This window comes from Sceloporus occidentalis, unplaced genomic scaffold (genome assembly GCF_023333645.1).
Source record: "Sceloporus occidentalis isolate IW3139 unplaced genomic scaffold, rSceOcc1.0.p SCAF_153, whole genome shotgun sequence".
NCBI lineage: Eukaryota > Metazoa > Chordata > Lepidosauria > Squamata > Phrynosomatidae > Sceloporus > Sceloporus occidentalis.
In genome coordinates, this window is record NW_028317133.1 from 1823992 (window position 1) to 1846146 (window position 22155).

Genomic DNA, 22155 nt, shown 5'->3' on the forward strand with positions numbered 1-22155 from the left:
TAGAACCCCCAATTTTCAAGGCCAGCAACAATGAAATAGATCTAGATACAATTCCCAGTCTATAACAAATGTTACAGGAGTTGCTTGGCTAATCCATAAGAAGCTCTTTAGAAGCCCAAAATTATGAAGAATAGAATGGATTTTCATACCCTTTGTTGAGACACGAGGCTTGAGCAAATGGCACAGGAGTAGTAGTACTATACAACGAAAACCTCTCTAACTACAACCCCCAAATCTAAAAGTCAGATTTTAAGTAGTAAACCTCCAAGCTCTCACCAATATCCAAGGATTTCTGTGCTGTGAAGAAGAGGATCAGCTCCAAGGGTGTAGGTGTGAAGATCCGTCAGAGACTGAGATGTCACTAATCACAAAAAGAATGTTGCAGCAGTTACTAGTGGTGACTAGTGTGATATCACAATGTGTCTCTCTATGACATTCCTGTTCCATGCTGGCACCCAAGTCTAGTTATAACCTCCTTAGTTAAAACCACCAAACCTAATGGTTTTAGATCCATTTTGTAGCTGCATTAGTCTCCATGAAATGGTACACTAATTGCTGCTCTAATCAATTAGGACCTCCTTAGCTAGAACACCCAAAGCTCGTGGGCAGCAGAAATGAAAATGATCTTGAAACCCTTTGCAGAGACACCAGTCTCCAGCAAATGGTACACGAGATGTGGTTCTAATCATGAGGACCCTCCTTAGCTAGAACCCCCAATTTTCAAGGTCAGCAACAATGGAATAGATACAATTCCCATTCTATAACAAATGTTACACGAGTCGCTTGGCTTATCCATCAAAAGCTTTAGAAGTCCAAAATTATGAAGAACAGAATGGATCTTCATACCCTTTGTTGAGACACAAGGCTTCAGCAAATGGGGTCAGGAGTAGTAGTACTATACAACGAAAACCTCTCTAACTACAACCCCCAAATCTAAAAGTCAGATTTTAAGTAGTAAACCTCCAAACTCTCACCCATATCCAAGGATTTCTGTGCTGGGAAGGCGAGGATCAGCTCCAAGGGTGTAGGTGTGAAGATCTGTCAGAGACTCAGATGTGACTGAGCACAAATAGAATGTTGCAGCAGTTACTAGGGGTGACTACTGTGACATCACAACGTGATCTCCCTTTGACATTCTTGCTCCAGTCGCAAAGTATAGCATTTTGAACATATTATTAATCTGATAATTACAAAAACAAATAGTTATTTAGATATTACTTTAACAATCACATTATTTCTATTGTCTATTAGGGTGGAGAAGGTTTTTGATCAATTTTGTGGTTGCATTAGCCTCCAAGAAATGGTACACTAATTTCTGCTCTAATAAATTAGGACCTCCTTAGCTTGAAAATTATGAAGAATAGAATCGATGTTCATCCCCTTTGTTGAGACACGAGGCTTCAGCAAATGGCACAGGAGTAGTAGTACTATAGTATATGCCACTCTGCCATATAGGGGGTTAAAAGGCATATCATGGGACAGAGTGGCATATAGGGGGGTATAAGGCATTTCTGGAGGCAGAGTGGCATAAAGGGGGTTAAAAGGCATATCATGCGGCACTCTGCCTCCAGAAAAGCCTTATGCCCCCCTATATGCCACTCTGCCTCCCCGATATATGCTTTATACCCTCCTATATGCCACTCTGCCCCATGATATGCCTTTTAATCCCCTATATGCCACTCTGCCTCCAGATATGCCTTTTGACCCACTATATGTCACTCTGCATCCAGAAATGCCTTATACCCCTATATGCCACTCTGGCATATAGGGGGTTAAAAGGCATATCAAGGGACAGAGTGGCATATAGGGGGGTATAAGGAATTTCTGGAGGCAGAGTGGCATATAGGTGGACACACTTACATACACACACATGCCGATTTTTTTTGTTTTTAACAAATGCAAAAAAATATACAGTTTGTACAAAAAATACATTAGTTTACTGACCTTCTACTTCTCTTGACTTCCGTCCTCTGGTAGCTGCACACTGTTCTCTTCTCTATCCTGACAGGATGTCACTGACTCGACATCCGGTGCTCCAGCAGTCTGAGTGCGAGGGGGCGGAGCTTTCACCCTTCACGCTGCTCCCATCACTATGCAGCCAACAGGTTGCTGGGAATGTAATCGAAACGGCCGATGCGTGCTGATGCCGCCGGCCGGAGCAACTTTGACACTTTTTTTTAAAATGTAATATGGCAAGCTGGATCGGCTTGCCATATAAAGTAAAAAAAAAAAGTATTAAAGCAGAGCCGGCCGGCGGCATCAGCACGCATCGGCCGCTTAGATTACATTCCCAGCAACCTGATGGCTGCATAGTGATGGAAGCAGCGTGAGGGGTGAAAGCGCCGTGCGAGGGGGCGGAGCTTTCACCCCTCACGCTGCTCCCATCACTAGGCGGCCATCGCACACGGCTGCTGGTTGCTGATGCCGCCGGCCGGTGCTACTTTAATACATTTTTAAAATTTAATATGCCAAGCCGGACCCGTTTGCCATATTAAATTAAAAAAACAAGTATTATAGTAGTGCCGGCCGACCGCATCAGCACCCAGCGGCCGCTTAGATTAGATTCCGGGCAGCCTGGGGGGGCAATTGCCCCCCTGCCAGCCCGCCCCTGGCGCCGGGGGAGGTCTACAATGCCGTCTTCAGTGTTAGTCTGCCGGCCTCCCAGCCCACGGACCTGCCGTCCCACCGGGAAATTTCCCGGTATCCCGGTGGGCTAGTCTGGCCCTGCTGTGAAGACAAGTATCAGCTCCAAGGGTGTAGGTGTGAAGATCTGTCAGAGACTCAGATGTGACTGATCACAAAAATAATGTTGCAGCAGTTACTAGGGGTGACTACTGTGACATCACAATGTGATCTCTATGACATTCCTGTTCCATGCTGGCACCCAAGTCTAGTTATAACCTCCTTAGTTAGAACCACCAAACCTAATGGTTGTTGATCCATTTTGTAGCTGCATTAGTCTCCAAGAAATGGTACACTAATTGCTGCTCTAATCAATTAGGACCTCCTTAGCTAGAACACCCAAAGCTCGTGGGCAGCAGAAATGAAAATGATCTTGAAACCCTTTGCAGAGTCACCAGTCTCCAGCAAATGGTACACGAGATGTGGTTCTAATCATGTGGACCCTCCTTAGCTAGAACCCCCAAATTTCAAGGTCAGCAACAATGAAATAGATACAATTCCCATTCTATAACAAATGTTACACGAGTCGCTTGGCTAATCCATCAGAAGATCTTTAGAAGCCCAAAATTATGAATAGAATGGATGTTCATACCCTTTGTTGAGACACGAGGCTTGAGCAAATGGCACAGGAGTAGTAGTACTATACAACGAAAACCTCTCTAACTACAACCCCCAAATCTAAAAGTCAGATTTTAAGTAGTAAACCTCCAAGCTCTCACCCATATTCAAGGATTTCTGTGCTGGGAAGACGAGGATCAGCTCCAAGGGTGTAGGTGTGAAGATCTGTCAGAGACTCAGATGTGACTGAGCACAAATAGAATGTTGCAGCAGTTACTATGGGTGACTTCTGTGACATCACAACGTGATCTCCCTTCGACTTTCTTGCTCCAGTCGCAAAGTATAGCATGTTGAACATTTTATTGATCTTATAATTACAAAAACAAACAGTTACTTAGATATTTTTTAACAATCACATTATTTCTATTGTCTATTAGGGTGCAGTCCCTAAATACTGTATTTTTTCTTTCTAGCTTACATATTTTTGATATCTATCAAACTAAATCCTTTTATACACTCAATAAAAATGTAAATTGTGTGAACTGTATCCACTATTCCCTCTTGTGGATTTAGAGCGCAACAAAATAAAGCTCATCAAAACGTCTTAGAATTTTGTACTGTTCCTTTACCACCCCTACATAAGAGGTGGAGGGCTGTTTGGGGGTCTCTGGTGGTCAAGGATGATCAATCATTCAGGAGGGGTGATAAAAGCTCATGGTTCATCCTAACCCAGGGCAAGCAGACCCAAGTCACATCACGATGTCACTAACGACAAATAACCAACTGTCTGCTTTTTATTTACAGTAAATAAAATAATTGTATATAATGTTTTACTTAAGAGAACTCATAGATGTTTTCCTTCAAGCAGCCAATCAGTTGCTCAAAACAAATCCCATTGAAATCAATAAGAGCTCTTTCTGCGCATGCGCATAGGGGGGGGTTTATGAAAGCCACGCCGGTGCTGAAGCTGGATAGGGAGACGCATTTGGCCGAGCACACCTCTTTCACTGAAAATAACTGCTGGGCAGGGAAAGGGCAGATACATATGGGGTGATTCTGCTAATGCATCTAAAAGGGGACACTATGACAAATGAAGTGCACCCCGCAGGTTTCATACACATTAACCCCTTCAATCCCCTATAGACGTACCGGGACGTCCACAAAACGCCTATTAAGAAACCCCTATGGATGTCCCGGTACGTCCAGCCCGTCGTTTGACAGCCTGGACTCCCCACTGACAGCAGAAGCCGGCGTTGCCGGCTTTCTGCTGTCCGATCTCCTGTAACAGCTTCCGGCTGCGATCTCTATGCACGTCTGTGAGGACCTGCATAGAGATCGCAGTGTGATCAGTGCAGGGGGATCGCGGGGAGGGGAGTGAGAAACCATGTCTCTCACCCCCCCCTCCCGTCCTGAAACAGAAAAGCTGAAAAAAAAACACGTTAATTCATTATTTAAAATAATATTAAAAAATTAAAATAATAATATAAATAATACTTAAAAAAATTATAATGTGAGCTGTGATGTCATTGTGACATCACTGGCATGTTCAGGAGGTCCCTAGGAGGACCTCTAACCATTTCTGTGTAAAAAAAATATATAAAAAATACCAAAAAAATGTAAAAAAATGAAAATAAAAAAAGTAAAAAAAAAATATATAAAAAAAGATAATAAAAAAATAATTAAAAAACCTTACTTCCCATTGCCCTAGCATAACATCTAGCCAGTATAACCCTCCTGCCCCCATTCACATCCCCCAAACCCGTTAAGCCATAGGCATAAAAATTATAGAAAATTGTACACCTTATAGCAGGGGCGTCCAACCTGCGGCCCTCCAGCTGCTGCAGGACTACATCTCCCATCCTCCTCAGCCAGCCCCTTAGCTGAAAGAGCATTATGGGAGATGTAGTCCTGCAACAGCTGGAGGGACGCAGGTTGGACGCCCCTGCCTTATAGTATGCTCCCTGGTGCTGGGAAAGTCTGGAAAATCTATATAAATTAGGTATTTCTGAAATCAGGACACCTGAATTGATAAACTTGGAGGGGATTTTCCATCACTTTACCTAATTTTGTGAGGATTCAGAGGGAAAATGTAAAAAAAAATAGTTTTCTTTTCTAATCTTCGCTAGTTTTTACAAAATTTCTCATTCTAAATTTACAGCTAATCATCCAACTATGGTATCAAACAAAAGCTCTATCTCTCCTTGAAAAAACAATATATAGTTTACATAGGTACACTACTCACAGGAACAGAGAATAATCGCTGAACCGGCATACCGCAAAAATGGCAAAATTGCTCCGGGCTTTGAGGTACGAAAAATCCCTGGGATTGAAGGGGTTAAAGTGCATGCGATGGCTGGAGTGTTTAAACATGCATGCAACGGGCATAAGCTTGAATATAAAAGAATTACAAGGACCAAGTAAGATACTTTACTGAATGGGCAGTAGATAAATGGAACAGCCTCCCATCAGAAGTGGTAGATATTAATACATTGAAGGGATTTAAGCATGCATGACATAAAGGTCATGATTCTCAGACAAGACCAACGACTGATTAAATTCTGAGTCTCTACAATCAGGAATAATGTGCAGACTAGATGGGCTGAAAAGCGTTGATTTTGAAAAACCGAAAAATCCGTTAAGAATAATCTGGCATTTATATGTATATTATGTATATATATATATATATATATAGATCTATATATATAGATCTATATATATATACATATATTCTCCCAGAGTGCACTGTATACATACATGTTCCTGTAACACCTGCACATGTGTGGCTTCCCTACACACATGTAAACAGCCTGCGCCTCCCCCCTCCTCATCGCAGCCTTTATGAAACCAAAAACATGGGCTGTTTCAAGGGAGGGCAGCCCAGTGACAGCCAATGGGAGGCCGCCCTGCCGGTCACGTGAGCACACACTTTATGTAATGTTGCCGCACATTGTTATGACAGGGGCTCTTTGTGCTTCTTCTTCTTCCCCCCACTTTGTCTCCGCCGGAGTCCGGATCCGCTCCGTGCCAAGCGGGGTCTGCCCGACCATCCATAACGATCTAACCCCGTCAGAAGAGGAGCTCCGTGACATCTCTTCTCCCCACCTATAGGACTCTGATCAGCTGCTCGCTGTCACTGATGCCGGGGCAAGGACTCCCCTCGTCAGCTGCTGTGTGGAGGAGGTTATAGACTTTGTATAATATGAGCCTCTGATCACCCGCCCTGTGCTGTTTTATGCCCTCGGCTTTATTGTTCTTGCGTGGAGAGTTACCCTCCTGTGACCCATGGATGTCTTTAACTGCCCCTCCTGCCAGCAGGCCCTCTGGGACCCTGTAACTGTAAGATGCGGCCACTCTTTCTGCAAAAGGTGCTTGCGGGGGCCAGCAGTGGACAGGTGCCACGTTTGCAAGCTGAAGCCCAGGGGTGCCCAGGAGCTGAAATGTAACACCCTTTTATGCAACCTGCTGGAGCAGTGCCTGCAGAGCGAAACCAGACTGAACAGGGTGAGAAGCGACCTGCGCGATCTGCTCTCACTCCAGGACCACGAAGAGGCAGCAAAAGTGGCCTCCAGAGGAGTTGTGATGGGTGAGTTTCTGTAGGAGGTGCCGGGGGAGGGGGGCATTTAAATGTCTATATGTGATCCTCATGATGATATAAGAGTAGATCATATATCACATTATATATGATCATTGCTATTATATACCGGGATTAACTCATCCATAGCCAGTGCATATTGAGTTTTTGTAAAATTGTGGACAGTGATCATTATCAGTGCGTTTCTGTCTTTTAATGGCCTGTTGTATGATTGTTATTATTATTTATTGTTGTATATACCGCCATTGTAGCGTATAAGTGGAGAACCCTGTATATGTTGCCCAAATGATGTATCCAATGAGCATTAAGGGCATTACGCTGGTGGCAGCATGTTAGGTGCCCTTAATTGTGTCTACGTAGGACGCCATCCTGAGAATGGAACCTAAAAACCTTTTTTGTTACTTAAAATATTTGTACTGGTGGTTGATCTGTGCCCTCCTACCATTAGATTAGGCTTAGAGGGTCTTTCAGGTATTGAAATGTCTGCCCAGAGCCCAGCAATGCATTAAAGTGCAGAACCTTCTTAGATGGAGAGGGGGAAAGACGGAGGTAGAGGCGCATGTCCAAGACTGGACTCATCTCTGATAGCCTCAGGTTAGTTGAACCATCAGACGTGACATCAGTGCCTGTTAGGCATACCTTGGAGAGCTTCCTTAGTCAGCTGACTGAGACTCTTTAGGTATTAACCCTTTAATAGCACGTCAAGAAGATTCTTTGGAGTGATTTGCCAAATTGTAAGACTTTACTGAGTCACCTGCATTCAAGCAGGGATATCATCCATAACATACTGGTATCATAAGCAGGGGTCTTATGTATGATCACAGCAGTGTAGAATAGGACAGGAGTCAGTTCCAGACCGTGTGATCTGGAGATTTTACTCCTTCATCCAGAGACGCTGATATTTGGGCAACAAACCACGGACTCCGGGTCAAACTTTAAGAGTTCCCAGCTAGGCTCTTACAAGAATTATGGGGCTCACTTATTCTTTGGTGCAAAATTGGACGTTTGGGTGAGAGAGGGAACGTTCCTTGTCTCTCACCCTGCTCTGCGGACGCTGACATATTTAGATTTACGAATGTTTGCCATGTTAGGTTTTTTTTTATGTTCTGTCCAATAGCAGATTATCTAAAATCATAGCTACCTGTGGAGTAGGAGGAACGTAAACCAGTTCTGGGTGGATCGGGGAGCACCTGTGAACGCTGTGTGTCTGCTTATGACAGCTTGACAAAGGCCCTGTTTGGCCGAAACGTTGCTTTTGTTTGTTTTCGCTTAATAAAGTGTCCTAGAGACTGGAAGCTGTTTGGAGTGCTGGGATTCCTTTTCTTTGAATGCTTATGACACGGCTTGGGTAATAAGCAGCATTTAACGATAAGTAATTAGCGAGATCTTTAACCTGAGTGCTGTTGGTAGCTATTGAATACTTCAGAGCAGTCTGGTGACACTTTCTCGAACATCCAAGAGGGAGTCACTGGGTTCTGTCTATGAGACACATATAGTGCTACATGTAGTATGGGCGATCAGACCTACTTCCACATACTGACATTATTTTCTGGGTGACAGATGGTGCCCTTCTGTGGCACCTGGACCAAGAGCCGGAGCTAGTCCCTTTTGCACCCGAGGCAACAATGGAAAATTGCCCCCCCCAGCTATTTTTTTTTTTTTTTTTTACAGAGGTTGTTTTATTTACACTGCCCTTACACACACCTGTCCATAAATACACATACACGTTGCCTTTACACACAACTGCCCATAAACACACACATACACTGCCCTTACACGCAACTGCCCTTACACACACACCTTTCCATTAATATGCATATACACATACACCAGCTTACAAACATACAAATACCTACACTGCCCTTACACACGCACACACACCAGCTTACAAACACACACCTGCCCTTTAACACGTGTATACACATACACTGCCCTCACACTTCCCTACATTTACACACGCACATATACACACACACACCAGCTTACAAACACAGAAATACCTACACTGCCCATACACATACACACACATACTGCCCATACACACACACACTGCCCATACACACACACCAGCTTACAAACACACACACATACACAGCCCTCACACACACCAGCTTACAAACACACACCTATACACAGCCCTTTCTCTCATCTATTACTTTTCTCATCTTCCATCCTGTGGTGGGAGCTCGAGGTCTGTCACTCCAGGCCTCTGCTTGACATCATATCCCGTAGCTCTGCATCATTTGCCGTCGCATAGTGGTTAGGGAGAACGGAAGACGAGGTCTGAATTGACAGACCTCACGCTCCCTAATGTTGGGCCGGTTTGAGGGGGATTGTGATATCCCCAACCAGCCCTGCTCATCGGGCACCTCCACCCCAGACCAGGGCTGATGGTGCCTGGGTGCGCACTGCTCACAGGGGCGCCTGATGAGCAGGGCTGTTTGGGGAGAGCACAATCGTGCAGTCCCCTGAAGACCGGCACAGGGGAGGGGGCCTTTCCGGTCACCCTCTCCCATATAGAAATGGTACTGTCCGTGATCTCCCCAAGCAGACCTGGGGGCTGCAGCTTCTGATCGGGCGGCTGTGCACCCCCTCGCAGGTGCGCCCAAGGCGAGTGCCTCACTCGCCTCACCCTTGCTACAGCCCTGCCTGGACCAGGAGAATGCCAGCTGTCACTCCAGAAAATATGGTGTCCTCCAATGAAAGTAGGTCCCAATGTAATGTAAGAAAATACCCGCAATGTATAAGTAGGTTGGACCCCCACCCACTAGGGGCCACAAAAAAGACCCTTAATGCCTGGACATACACAGAAGAACTCTACATTGGCATTGAGAACCGTAGCCATAATGGACTACATACATTGGGAATTAAACAATTATATTGCCATAGCAACAATTAATAATAATAATAATAATTATTATCATTCAAGAATTATTTCAAAACTGTATGTATATTTAGTTACAAAAGTATATTCTGTAGAGTACGTTGAATATCGACACATGTAACATTTAATGTAATTATGTTGTAGATCTTGGTTTTCCGGGGGCCTTCATCTCCTGAAGAGCTGTTAGACGAGGTCTCTCATTACTTGAAGTCGTCCAGTCCAGACGCCGCTACCCTCATAGCTCCTCTAAAAGCTGCATCCATTGATTCATGTGACACAATAGCGAATGTGAAGGTAACCTTAAGTTTTGGTATGATTGGGATACTGCAGGTTTACCTTACCAAGAGACATACAAAAATCACAAACAGTAGGAACCAAATTCATAACTTACCTCTGGCTCAGGGGGCATAAGATTGAAATGTTGAGATACATCTGATGTCATCAATACAGTGTGAGCCAGGAGAAAGAGTCAGAGCAAGCTATAGGTAAAGGGCCACATTTTAAATTTAGTTTCAGAGGGTATGCAGAGCTAGTGGAGGGACTGACACAGTGGGACAGCTAATGATGGGACCAGGGCCGGCCTTTGGGGTGTGCGACCGCCGCCGCCGCGGGGTCCGACGCCGCTGCCGCTGGGTCCACTGCCGCCCCCTCTGTACCTAAATTAAAACATCGGGGTTTTTTTTTTTACTTTATTTAACATCCTCCATGTTAAATAAAGTTTTTTTTAACTTTATTTAACATGCAGGATGTTAAATAAAGTTAAAACACACAAAAAACCCCCCAATGTTTTCATTTATGTCCCGGGCAGGGGTGCCGAGCGGTTGCTTGTGAAGTTTTCAGGAACCGCTCGGCGCCCCTCACGCTCCGTGACTCCATCGCGGTGCTGCGTTTTATGCTGAGCGCCAGAATATTCCGGCGTTCAGCTGTGAAGCGCGCACCACGGGAAGACAGACGCCTCCCGCTCCCACCGATGGACTCAACAAGGTAAGTAAGGGGAAGGGGCAGAAGGGGGGGTCAGTGAGAAGAGTGGGGGTCAGTGAGAAGGGGCAGAGGTGGTAGATAGTGATACAGGGGGATAGATAGTGAGAAAGGGGAGTTTTTTTACAAGTTTTTATTCCTTTCTTTTTTGGGATGGGGGTGGCGCCAGAGGAGTAGTCCGCACAGGGCGCCAGAACACCTAAGGCCGGCTCTGGATGGGACAGGGACTAATACTTATCGTACCCCAATCAAAATGTCTTTAGACAACGTCACATATTATATGACTGCACTTATTGTACCTCCCCTTTTATTATACTGTAAAGCGCTACGTAGATGCACAAACGCGTAGTAAAAAATAAATATGCGTACATATACATTGTACTGTGAAAAAGTATTTCCACTCTTTCCTATTTTTTCTGGCTTTTGCATTTGTCACATTGAAATGTTTCAGATCATCAAACTAATTTTAATATTAAATAAAGATAACTCCAGTAAAACACAAAATGCAGTTTTGAAATGAAGATTTTATGTATGGGAGGAAAATGCTAAGCTATCCTACCCAACCTGGCACTATGTGAAAAAGTAATTGCCCCCTTACTTATTGAATCAATTAATTAACCAAATTTAAATGATAATTGGGTTCAATTTCACTAGACACTGATTACTGCCAGCCCTGCTGAATCTAAATATCAATTAAATAGAATGTTTTTTGCGAAGTGATGTAGGCTTAAAGGTCTTAGAAAGCAGCACATGATGCCACAATCTGAAGAAACTCCAGATCAAAGAAGAAACAACTGGGAATCATCCAAAGCAATTTCTAAGGCTCTGGGACTCCAGCAAAGCACTGTGAGAGCCATTATCTACAAATGGAGAAAACGAACAAAAAGAACACAAACTCTTGTCTGACATTTGCCAAAATATATCTTGATGATCCTCAAGACTTTTGGGATAATATTCTGTGGACTGATGAGTCTAAAGTGGAATTTTTTTGAAAGACATGCTTCCTGGTAAATCTGAAGTAAATCTTAACACAGCATTCCATAACAAGAACTTCACACCAACAGTTAAACGTGGTGGTGGTGGTAGTGTGGTGGCCTGGGGCTGCTTTGCTGTTTCAGGGCCTGGGCGACTTCCCATAATTGATGACACCATGAATTTTGCTCTCTACCAGAAAATCCTGAACGAGAATGTCCAGCCATCAGTTTGTGACCTAAAGCACAAGCGCAGTTGGTTATGCAGCAGGACCGTGATCCGAAGCACATAAGCAAGTCCACCTCTTAATGGCTCAAAATAAACAAAATGAAGGTTCGGTGCTACCAAGTCAAAGTCCTGACTTAAATCCGTTGGTAATGCTCGAAAACCTTCCAATGTGGCTGAATTAAGACAACTCTACCAAGGAGAGTCACCAATATTAATAATAATATTGCTATTTATTGCAAATGTTTGATTGCACTTTTTGCGCAAAGGATGGCAACCAGTAATGGCATTATTTTTTCACATGAGTAAAAAAGGTTTTGATGAACTCTTTACCTTCAATAATTAAAATAATGATTTAAAAGCTGCATTTTGTGTTTACTCAAATTGTTTTATATTAACATGTAAATATGACTAAAAAGGAGAAATTGAAGAAATTAGGTAAATACCGTTTTTGAGTAAATGGTCTGAAAAATATCCCTCGTCTTATATTTATTATAATCAAACCTCAAATAGAGATCTGACTACAAGACTAAGATCCAGATTCCCCGCAGCGCTGCAGGGGACCTGAATCCTTCTCTCTGGCAGCCAGTGGCTTCTATGACAGAGCGCCGGCATCACATGACCTTCCAGTGCTCCACCAAAGAAGCCCTGGCCCTTTTTATTAACAGAGCAATTCTCTCTTCTGCATGTGGTCTGGCAGCTCTTATAACATGCTTTTCCTCTTTCTGTCTAATCTTATAGATCTGTCTGTCTTCCTAACTTTGCTTTTCTCTGTATTTACTAAATGCTTCTTGTTTTTTACTATTCTGGCCACTTCTGCGGGGTATCACAGTGTTTTCTTTAATGTTTGCTCTTACTGACCAGCCTAATAAAACTTTATGTTACCTTCAATAATTGAACTTTTAAATAATCTCATTCCTCCTGTACTCCATTAAATGGCACCAAGTAACTTTTTTACACATTCTCTCATTTTCGAAAATTCAGCAAGGGTGTGGGGGCTTTAGGGTGACCAAATTGGCCTTGTTTTCCAGGACACATATAATTTTTACATATTGCTGACAAAACCTGCAGTATGGGGCATCATTTTATCTGTGCTGGCAGCATCAATACACAAGGGGCAGCTGGGGCCATTACATAAATCAATACTAAAAGGAGGGGCTGGCTGGGGGCAAAAACACAAAAGGGGGGGTCAATGACAAAGAAGTGTGGGGGAAAAACATTGTTTTTATTGTTGTAGCTTAGCCCATCCAGATGTGTGACAGAGCCTGTCCTGGTGTGTGTGTGTGTTTGGGTGTCGATGTAGAAGAGCCTGTCCTGGTGTGTGTGTCAGTGCGGCAGAGCCTGTCCTGGTGTGTGTGTTTGGGTGTCAATGTCCTGGTGTGTGTGTTTGGGTGTTGGTGTGGCAGAGCCTGTCCTGATGTGTGTCCCCGTGTGGCAGAGCCTACCCTGGTGTGTGTGTGCATCTGGGTGTAGATGTGGAAGAGCCTGTCCTGGTGTCTGTGCTTGGGTGCTGGTGTGGCAGAGCCTGTCCTGGTGTGTTTGTCGGTATGGCAGAGCATGTCCTGGTGTGTTTGGGTGTTGGTGTGGCAGAGCCTGTCCTGGTGTGTGTGTTTGGTCATCTGTTACCTGGCACTGTAGAAATAAATTGAACTATTTAATTTTTACCATTTCAGAGATAAAGCACCCTCCTTTGTAGATCACGTCAGAGGACAAACCTTTCCAGGCCCAAAAATCAGAGGAGAAGTAAAGTTATTGTGTTATTTACTCTATTTCAATCTGCATATTTTATTAAAATTGATTAGTGACTTCAGGCATCCTGTGTATGATGACTTTTTTAGTGTACTGATGTACTCCCGATCCCATCACATTAGATTCTATCCTATATTATCTGCCTAGCACTGATGTCATCTTATCCAGTACACATGGATGCTGAGGAGTTAAGATTCTAAGAGTCTATTGTATTTATTTCTATAAAAAGGCCCACTAAAATCCTCAGCACCAGGCCCACGATGATCTTAATCCAGCCCTGCCAATAACTAATACATAAAGATTTTTGTATATTGTATATTTTTCATTTTTTAGAGTCAATTACTAGCCCCTGGCAAGTATGTCTTAATGGGAAATAGGATTAAAGCCATTAAAGGGAAATGCTCTGAAAAATACCCCTCATTTTAAAATCCAACCTCAAATAAGAGTAAGATCCAGATCCCCGCAGCGCTACAGGGGACCTGGATCCTTGTCTCTGTCAGCTGGTGGACATCTGCGCAATGTGCCGGGGCTTCTATGACGGAGCGGCAACGTGACATAATGTTTGGGTCAATATAGAAGTAAAGTCATGCAGTAAGAAAAAAAATGATATGGCTGTATTATTCCAAGAGAAAATGGAGCCTTTAGACAGTTGATACACTTTATTAGGCTGAAATAGAAATACAAATAAAGTAACAAAAGCTCACTTGTCACTTATTTTGTGTGATTTATATTTATATGAATTTCTGATGTTAAGTATTTCTTTTTCTTTCTAAATATCTTACAGGGAGGAGAGAAGAAAAAAGACAAGCATTAGAAGAACAAAAGTGATACAATGTTGCTGGAACATGCATTTAACAAACCTCCATTATACTTATTAATGCGCTTCTGCATGTGTGTTTGTAAATGGTCTGCAATGTATATACTGACCTTTACTTAAAGGTCATGGGTTTTCAGAATAAAACCTTAAACAAACTTGTTGAAGTATTCCAATATCTTATGAAATATACTGAGTACCTGTATATACACTCAATACAATCGTCTACAGCCTAGGGCTGAATATGGAGCAGCACCATAGGCTGGTACAAATGATCTATCAAAAAAAGACTGAGGGATCTATCAGGAAATAACATGGGGGCTCAATATAGAAAACAGAGGAGGGGGGGTATTATAGAAACATTTCCATAAATAAAGGCATTTCACAATGTATCAGAGGGAAGTTCGTGAAATCAAGGAGCTGAAACCACAACTTTCCTGACAAGTCTACTGTTGGTGAATAGCTACAAACAGCAGACTCGGGTGGTCTTTCGGGCGCTGCAGGCGATCAGGCACTGTACCTGCGGGTCCCAGTAATCCCGCGCACTCCCGCAAGGCTGCCTTCGCGTTGCTCCCTCACAACATCTATTCTCTTGTTCCGCAAAAGGAAGCCAGCGGAGTCACGTGATTTTACGTCATGTCACATGACTCTGCTCAGCTCCTGGGTGGAACAAGAGAAGAGACGCTGTACGGGAGCAACATGAAGGCAGCCTTGCGGGACTGCACAGAAAATCTGCAGTACAGGTAAGGGAGTGGGTGTGATTGACCACATATGTTGCGGGAGCGGGCGGGATTGGACACATATGTTGCGGGAGCGGTTGGGAGTGGAACACACACATTGCGGAAGCGGGCGGTAATGGTCACAAAATCAGCGGGAGCGGTATTAAAAAACTAAAGGACCTGACTCTAAACAGGGCTTGACTGAGGATGACCAACTGGCTCTGGCACTTGAAGGCCACCAAATAACATTTGTGCAGAGATCAGCAGGATATGTGTGGCTGCGAGTAACGTTATTACAGTTTTGGAGTGTGCGGTCGCCCGTATCCATCGGGCAGTCACACAATAGTGGGATATGGGATATGGCGGTATAGGGTAATTTGCTACCCCCACCCATTGTTTACATTACCCTTCATTGAACCAGTTCCCCACCTTTGTGTATAGAATATTTTTTGGGCTTGCCAACTTGCTCTCAGGTCCAGGAAAACTTTTATATTTAAAATCTGCATATTTTTAGGTATAATCATCACGCAGAAGGAAACATAACAAACCTGATGTACAATTGCTGAGTAAAGATACCACAACAATTTAATAGTAAAAAAAAAATCCCTGGCTGAATAATTTATTGGTGTTCCAGCGGCATATAGTGTAACAAAAATCACTACACAAAGAAACAAAGTCATTATTGAAATATTTTTCATATTATTTTGAAAACTGCCAAATTTTGTTCCAGGAGGAATATACAGACTTTATTGCATATCCGAGTACTTTTCAGGCAAAGTTTTTGGGGTAATTCTATCTCTTAGATCGGTAGCAGATGTTTATTCCAGGGACTTTGATGACATTAAAGACATAAAGCTCAGGTACAGGTAATTTATTGCAGCTAACAAATTGCAACTGGATAACCTGGGCTTGTTAGGGAGTCATTGTTGGTCCTTGTGATTAATAGCACTGTGGGTTGTAGTTTTGAAAGCAACTTCCGATACAGCGATGGGCGAGAGGGCAGTAAAAGCTACTGTCCTTCCACATGTCATTTTATTTAGCAGCAGACCCTACAACTTCTCCGTGGCTTACCTTTGGTGGCAGTTGTTTTTGTTCAGTCCCACAGGCCACGGTTCCAAATAAATATTTCCGAATAAAGGGACACTTCAGTGGTAGTTGTCAATGTACATATGATACCCATTATTAAGACGGGTTGAGATGAGGTTCCAGGCAATTTTCACCACTTATCCCCACAGAGCCGGCATAGCCTGGGTAATTTAATTGCAAGTGACCCCCCCACCCCATAAATCCAAAAAGAAAAGGAATGTCCGTCTCTTTAACAAAGCTTGTACAGCTTGACCGTTACCTTGCCCTCTTGGAACTTATATGTTGTTTAAATATCAGCCTTCCTTTTTATTGCATTAACCCCTTAATGATAAGACTGTACACGTTTGGGCAAAGGCTGTTTTAATATTTTTGCGGTCATTTTGTGCATCCGCACACATTATATACACATTTTACCACAAACATTACATATCATATATTATATATTTTTGAAAACTAAACCCCAGGGTATTTCAAATATTGATATTTTCATTTTTTATCACCAGCCTTTGTCAACATTTGCAGTAGTATTTTTTGTGTTTTTTTCCACACACATTTATGTATGAATTTGCAGCTCCTGGTATATGTTACTGTCAAAAAACAGCCCAATTTGTGTTCAGCAACACTGAGTACAGGGACACCCCCACGCATAGGGGTTTGTTGGGTTGTCTGGGAGGTAAAAGGCCATCTTGGCAAGGTTTGCATTTTTCTTTCAGTTTCAACATCAGTCTGTGCTGCCAGGCCTAGTAGACTTGGTTTATTGTGAATCTAGTGTTTAGCCAATATGTGTGTAGTAGATACATGGAGCGGTTACCCTTTCAGTCAGAAATGGTACGAGGGTGGAGTGGCGAGAGTTAACGGAGTTTAAATAAGATGCGGTGTGAACCCAATGAACCATACATGAGGTTTACTCCAGTCGATTAGTTTCTTTGTGTTATTATGGGACTCATTTTGCCTAAACCATTCCAAGTTGGCAAATGTGACACCTCTCCTAGCCAGAAAGGCACCATTTTGACCCTGCAAAGAACCCTCCAACAAACAAAGGCGTTACAATCTCAGCCCCTTTTCTACTAAAGGTTATATTTAAAAGATTAAATCTAGATCCAGGGATCTGGGGTCCTCATATGTATATTTGAGGTGCCCACATTTTTCCTAGCAGAATGACATCAGACAAGGTTGGGTTATCTCCAATCATTTAATCGATAAACTAATGTCTGCAGTGTTAGATCACAGACTGACCAAGGAAGGTCATTATGGAAAGAGGCATTTCTGACAAGTCTGGATCTGAAAAAATATAACCTTTATATTCTGTAACTGGATAGAAAAACCCTTTGCTAGGTGTCGAATAAGTGGCCCAATCTCGTAGCTCCTCCTATTCTTCTGCGGACTGCAGCCATGCCATCTGACCTGCAGTCAACAGGTATAAAGTATTGTGTACTTCGATATTAAGGTGTCCTTATTTTGGTGGCCAAGATCTAATTTTGCAATAAATCGCCATTATTCTTGCCAAAAGCTCTTCCGGGAGTAGAATAAAGTACTTCTGTAAGTAGGATTTCTATTAACTGTTCTCCCTTTTATTTTTATCTGCTTGGTGTGGCTAAATTGTTAATATCTGTTTTTGTATTTACTGTGAATATTTTTTATTTTATAATAAATCATTCATTTATTAAGTTCCTGCCTTTGTCTGGTATAAGAACCACATTTGCCTTGAAGAGAGTTATTTAATAATCCGTAGTCTTCTTAGATGCTTGGCTAATCTGCATGTTTGGATATCTTTCATAAACTATTTGGGGACAGTAGATTAAAAAGTAAATTGAGCGTTTTAACCAGGTTTGGTGGCAGCATTACCTATCTTTATATCAGAGTGAGAGGTGTGTAAGCGGTGCATTTAATTATTATTTTCCAGTCTAGTGAAGACAGATAGTGATTTAGACCCTCTTACCGCAAAAATAAGTCACGTGCCTGCTTGGAGTAGTGCGCATTCCTGCCATGTGCCATGTCCTATTTTTAGGAGATCTTTCAACCTGGCCAAGTCGATCTACCCCATCAAATCATACATTTTTTTAAACTACATACTCCATGGGCATTTACAACACCATTTTTTTAAACTCTTTCCATGTGATAATGTTTGCTCATATCTGATTTGTGAAACTGGATGGTTCTCCTGATGCTGACATCCGTGGCAAATTATTTTTACATGTTACACATTTTTTAAACTATTTTATTATTATTATGATTTTACGGATCACTTGTGGTTAGTGAGCTGGGCTCCATTGACTGCATGGTTGAATTCAGTGCCTGGACAGACCCTTGTGAAGTCATTAGCTGTTCAGTTGGTAGTGCCATCTTGTGAGTGGCAGCAATGGTGCTTAGAATAAAATCGGTCTGGGTGCAATGAAAAAACATTGTACAGAATTATCAGTAATCAGGTTGCCTTTATTCTCAGTGGAACTCAATGTATCACTAAATAGTGTTCAGAAAAGACAGAATATGGAGGCAGAGAGACAAACAGTGTGCCATGCAGTATACATTTATCGGCCAATCACAGTGATTGTATGACATAGGTGGTTGCTAATTGGTTCCTACAGACTGCCTTGGTTACGAGACAGTCTCCTGCAATGGGTTCTATACCATCAATATAGGTATTTTTTTGTGCGATAACATAGAACATGATTGATATTTTTACTGTTTAATAACTATGATTAATAACTCATTGTTAACTGAAATAAACAATGTGAGAAGTGGCACATGGCAAATAGATAGAAAAATAGTGGCTCTCCAGCTGTCATGGGCCTATGATTTCCTTGAGTTTAGTCAGAATCTTTAAGGATGAGAAGCATGCATATGGTCATCTGAGATTATGAGCTTTGTAGTTCTTTCTCAGGTAAGCATACAGCAGGGCAATGTCCTTTTCTAAACTTTGCTCATACCTCTTCTACTCTTTGTCTTCTCAAAAACTGTTTTATTGTGTTTTTCTCACACACTATCTTGATTATTTTTGTATCCTATAAATTAAATCCCATAATGATCAAAATCACCTGATTCCAAAATCTCACTACACAAAATGACCTCCATTTTTAATGTAAACAAATTGAGTAAATGAGACGAATAAAACCAACATTAGACAATATAGATTTAGAAACTTCACATTTATTTAGAAAAATTAAACAGAATCAGAAACATTTTGCAGTTTCCGGATAAAAACATTAAGAAGTTAAGAGACAACATGACAGTCAGAAATATGGCCAAAATAAGGGCTACATCTGGACTCACAAAGAGTCATCCTTCAGCACTCAGGAGAGGAAAAACCCCCATTATGGAGGAAACCTCTGGGGAACCGTGGCAAAAAGGACTGCCCTTCCCTCTGGGCTTAAGTAGGAAAATATAAAATGCCCTTAATTGTTCTTCAATTAAAATTACCATTAACAGTGTGTTTCTTTCAAATTATTATTATTATCATTATATTTTAGATTCTGCAGAGCTGAAAATTTTACAGATAACGACAAGTACAATACAGCAATTGACATACAGCTACAAGAGAAATAAAGCGGCCTGTTCCCGCAGGAATTTACAATCTATGTTTTAACAGAATGGAATTATTTGCCAAGTTTGTGTTCCCTTCCTTACCATCTGCACCCCCAAAAGAAACAATAATGGAAGAAATGTTGAGACCCTTTGCAAAAGATTTGTCTACAGATGTTGCTGTTATAATCATTTACAACCTTGTGACATAACCACCAACTCACAAGGTCAGCAACCATGGAATGGATCTTTTGCAGAAGCACAAATGGTACATGTTAATCTAATCAGCTACAACCTCCTCAGCTAGAACCCTCAAATTGCCAGGTAAGCATAAATAGAAAGGATGTTTGGCAGAGGCACTAGTCTTTAAAAAATGGTACATGAGTCAATCCTCTACTTAATTAGAACATTGTTAGCTAGACTCCTGAATCTCAAGGTTAGCAAACAATGTTGATACCCTGGTCAGAGGCACGATACTTAAACATATGGTACGTTAGTTAATGCTCTAATTAATTTGACCCTACATAGCTACACCAATAAATCTCAAGGTCTTAGAGAGGCAATAGTCTTACAAAAAAAAACAATCAAGAGTTGCTGCTCATATCAGATTTATCCTCCTGAAGTAAGACCTTCAAATCGCAAGGTTAGCAGAAATGGAATCAATCATGACACCTTTTGATGAGGCATTTGTCTCTAATAAACTACATACAAGTTCTAATTTATCAATTAGAACCTAATTTGCTACAGCTATCAAATCTGAATGTTGGAAGCAATGGAATAACTTATGATACCCTTTGTGGAGGCATTTGTCTCTAATAAACTACATACAAGTTCTAATTTATCAATTAGAACCTGATTTGCTACAGCTATCAAATCTCAATGTTGGAAGCAATGGAATAATTTATGATAGCCTTTGTGAAGGCACTAATCTCTAACAAACAGTACACAAGTTAATGCTCTAATTAATTAGAACTACCTTAACTAGACCCCCAAACCTCAAGGATAGCAACGATGGAGTGGATTTTGATACCCTTTGAGAGGAAAAAGTATCCACAAAAATGTTACAAAGGTTGCTGCTCCTATCAGATACAATGTCCTAAACTAGGACCCTGAAATATAAATGTCCGCAGCAATGGAACACAAGTTAATGCTCTAATTAATTAAAACCCACTAGCTAGTTGTCTAAATCTAAAGGATCCCAACAATGGAGTGGATTTTGATACCCTTTGAGAGGAAAAAGTATCCACAAAAATGTTACAAAGGTTGCTGCTCCTATCAGAAACAATGTCCTAAACTAGGACCCTGAAATCTAAATGTCAGCAGCAATGGAATGACTGATGATACCCTTTGTGGAGGCATCAGTCTTTAACATAGGGTACACGAGTAAATTACCTAATTAATTAAAACCCACTAGCTAGTTGTCTAAATCTAAAGGATCCCAACAGTGGAGTGGATTTTGATACCCTTTGAGAGGAAAAAGTATCCACAAAAATGTTACAAAGGTTGCTGCTCCTATCAGAAACAATATCCTAAACTAGGACCCTGGAATCTAAATGTTGGCAGCAATGGAACACAAGTTAATGCTCTAATTAATTAAAACCCACTAGCTAGTTGTCTAAATCTCAAGGATAGCAACAATGGAGTGGATTTTGATACCCTTTGAGAGGAAAAAGTATCCACAAAAGTGTTACAAAGGTTGCTGCTCCTATCAGATACAATGTCCTAAACTAGGACCCTGATATCTAAATGTCAGCAGCAATGGAATGACTGATGATACCCTTCATGGAGGCATCAGTTTCCAAAAACTGGTTCAGATGTTGCTGCTCTAATCATTCAAAACCTATTTAGCTAGAATGCCTAAATCTCAAGCCGAGCAGCAATTGAGTTGATCGGGATACCCTTTGCAGAGGCACTCGTCTCTAATAAATGGCACACGATTTGCTGCTTTACTCAGACTAAACCTCCTGAGCTAGAATCCCCCACATTTGAAGATCAGTAATAATAGAAACAATGTTGATAAAGACTTTTGCCTCTGCCAAGGTTAACAACCTTAATGTTCTAATCAACTACACCCTCCTTAGCTAGACCCCCAAATCTAAAGGATAGCAACAATGGATTGGATAAAAGGTACCTAATTTGCTGATCTACTCATTTAGAACATATTTAGCTAGACTTCCTATCTCTCAAGGTCAGAAACAATAGAGTAGATCATGATACCTTTTGGTGAGGCACAAGTCTCTAATAAATGACACAAGAGTTGATTTACTACTCAGTCTGAACCTCCTGAGCTAAAATCCCCAAATTTGCAGATCAGTAACAATAGATACAATATTAATACCTTTTGTATAGGCACCAGTCTGCAAAAAATGGTACATGA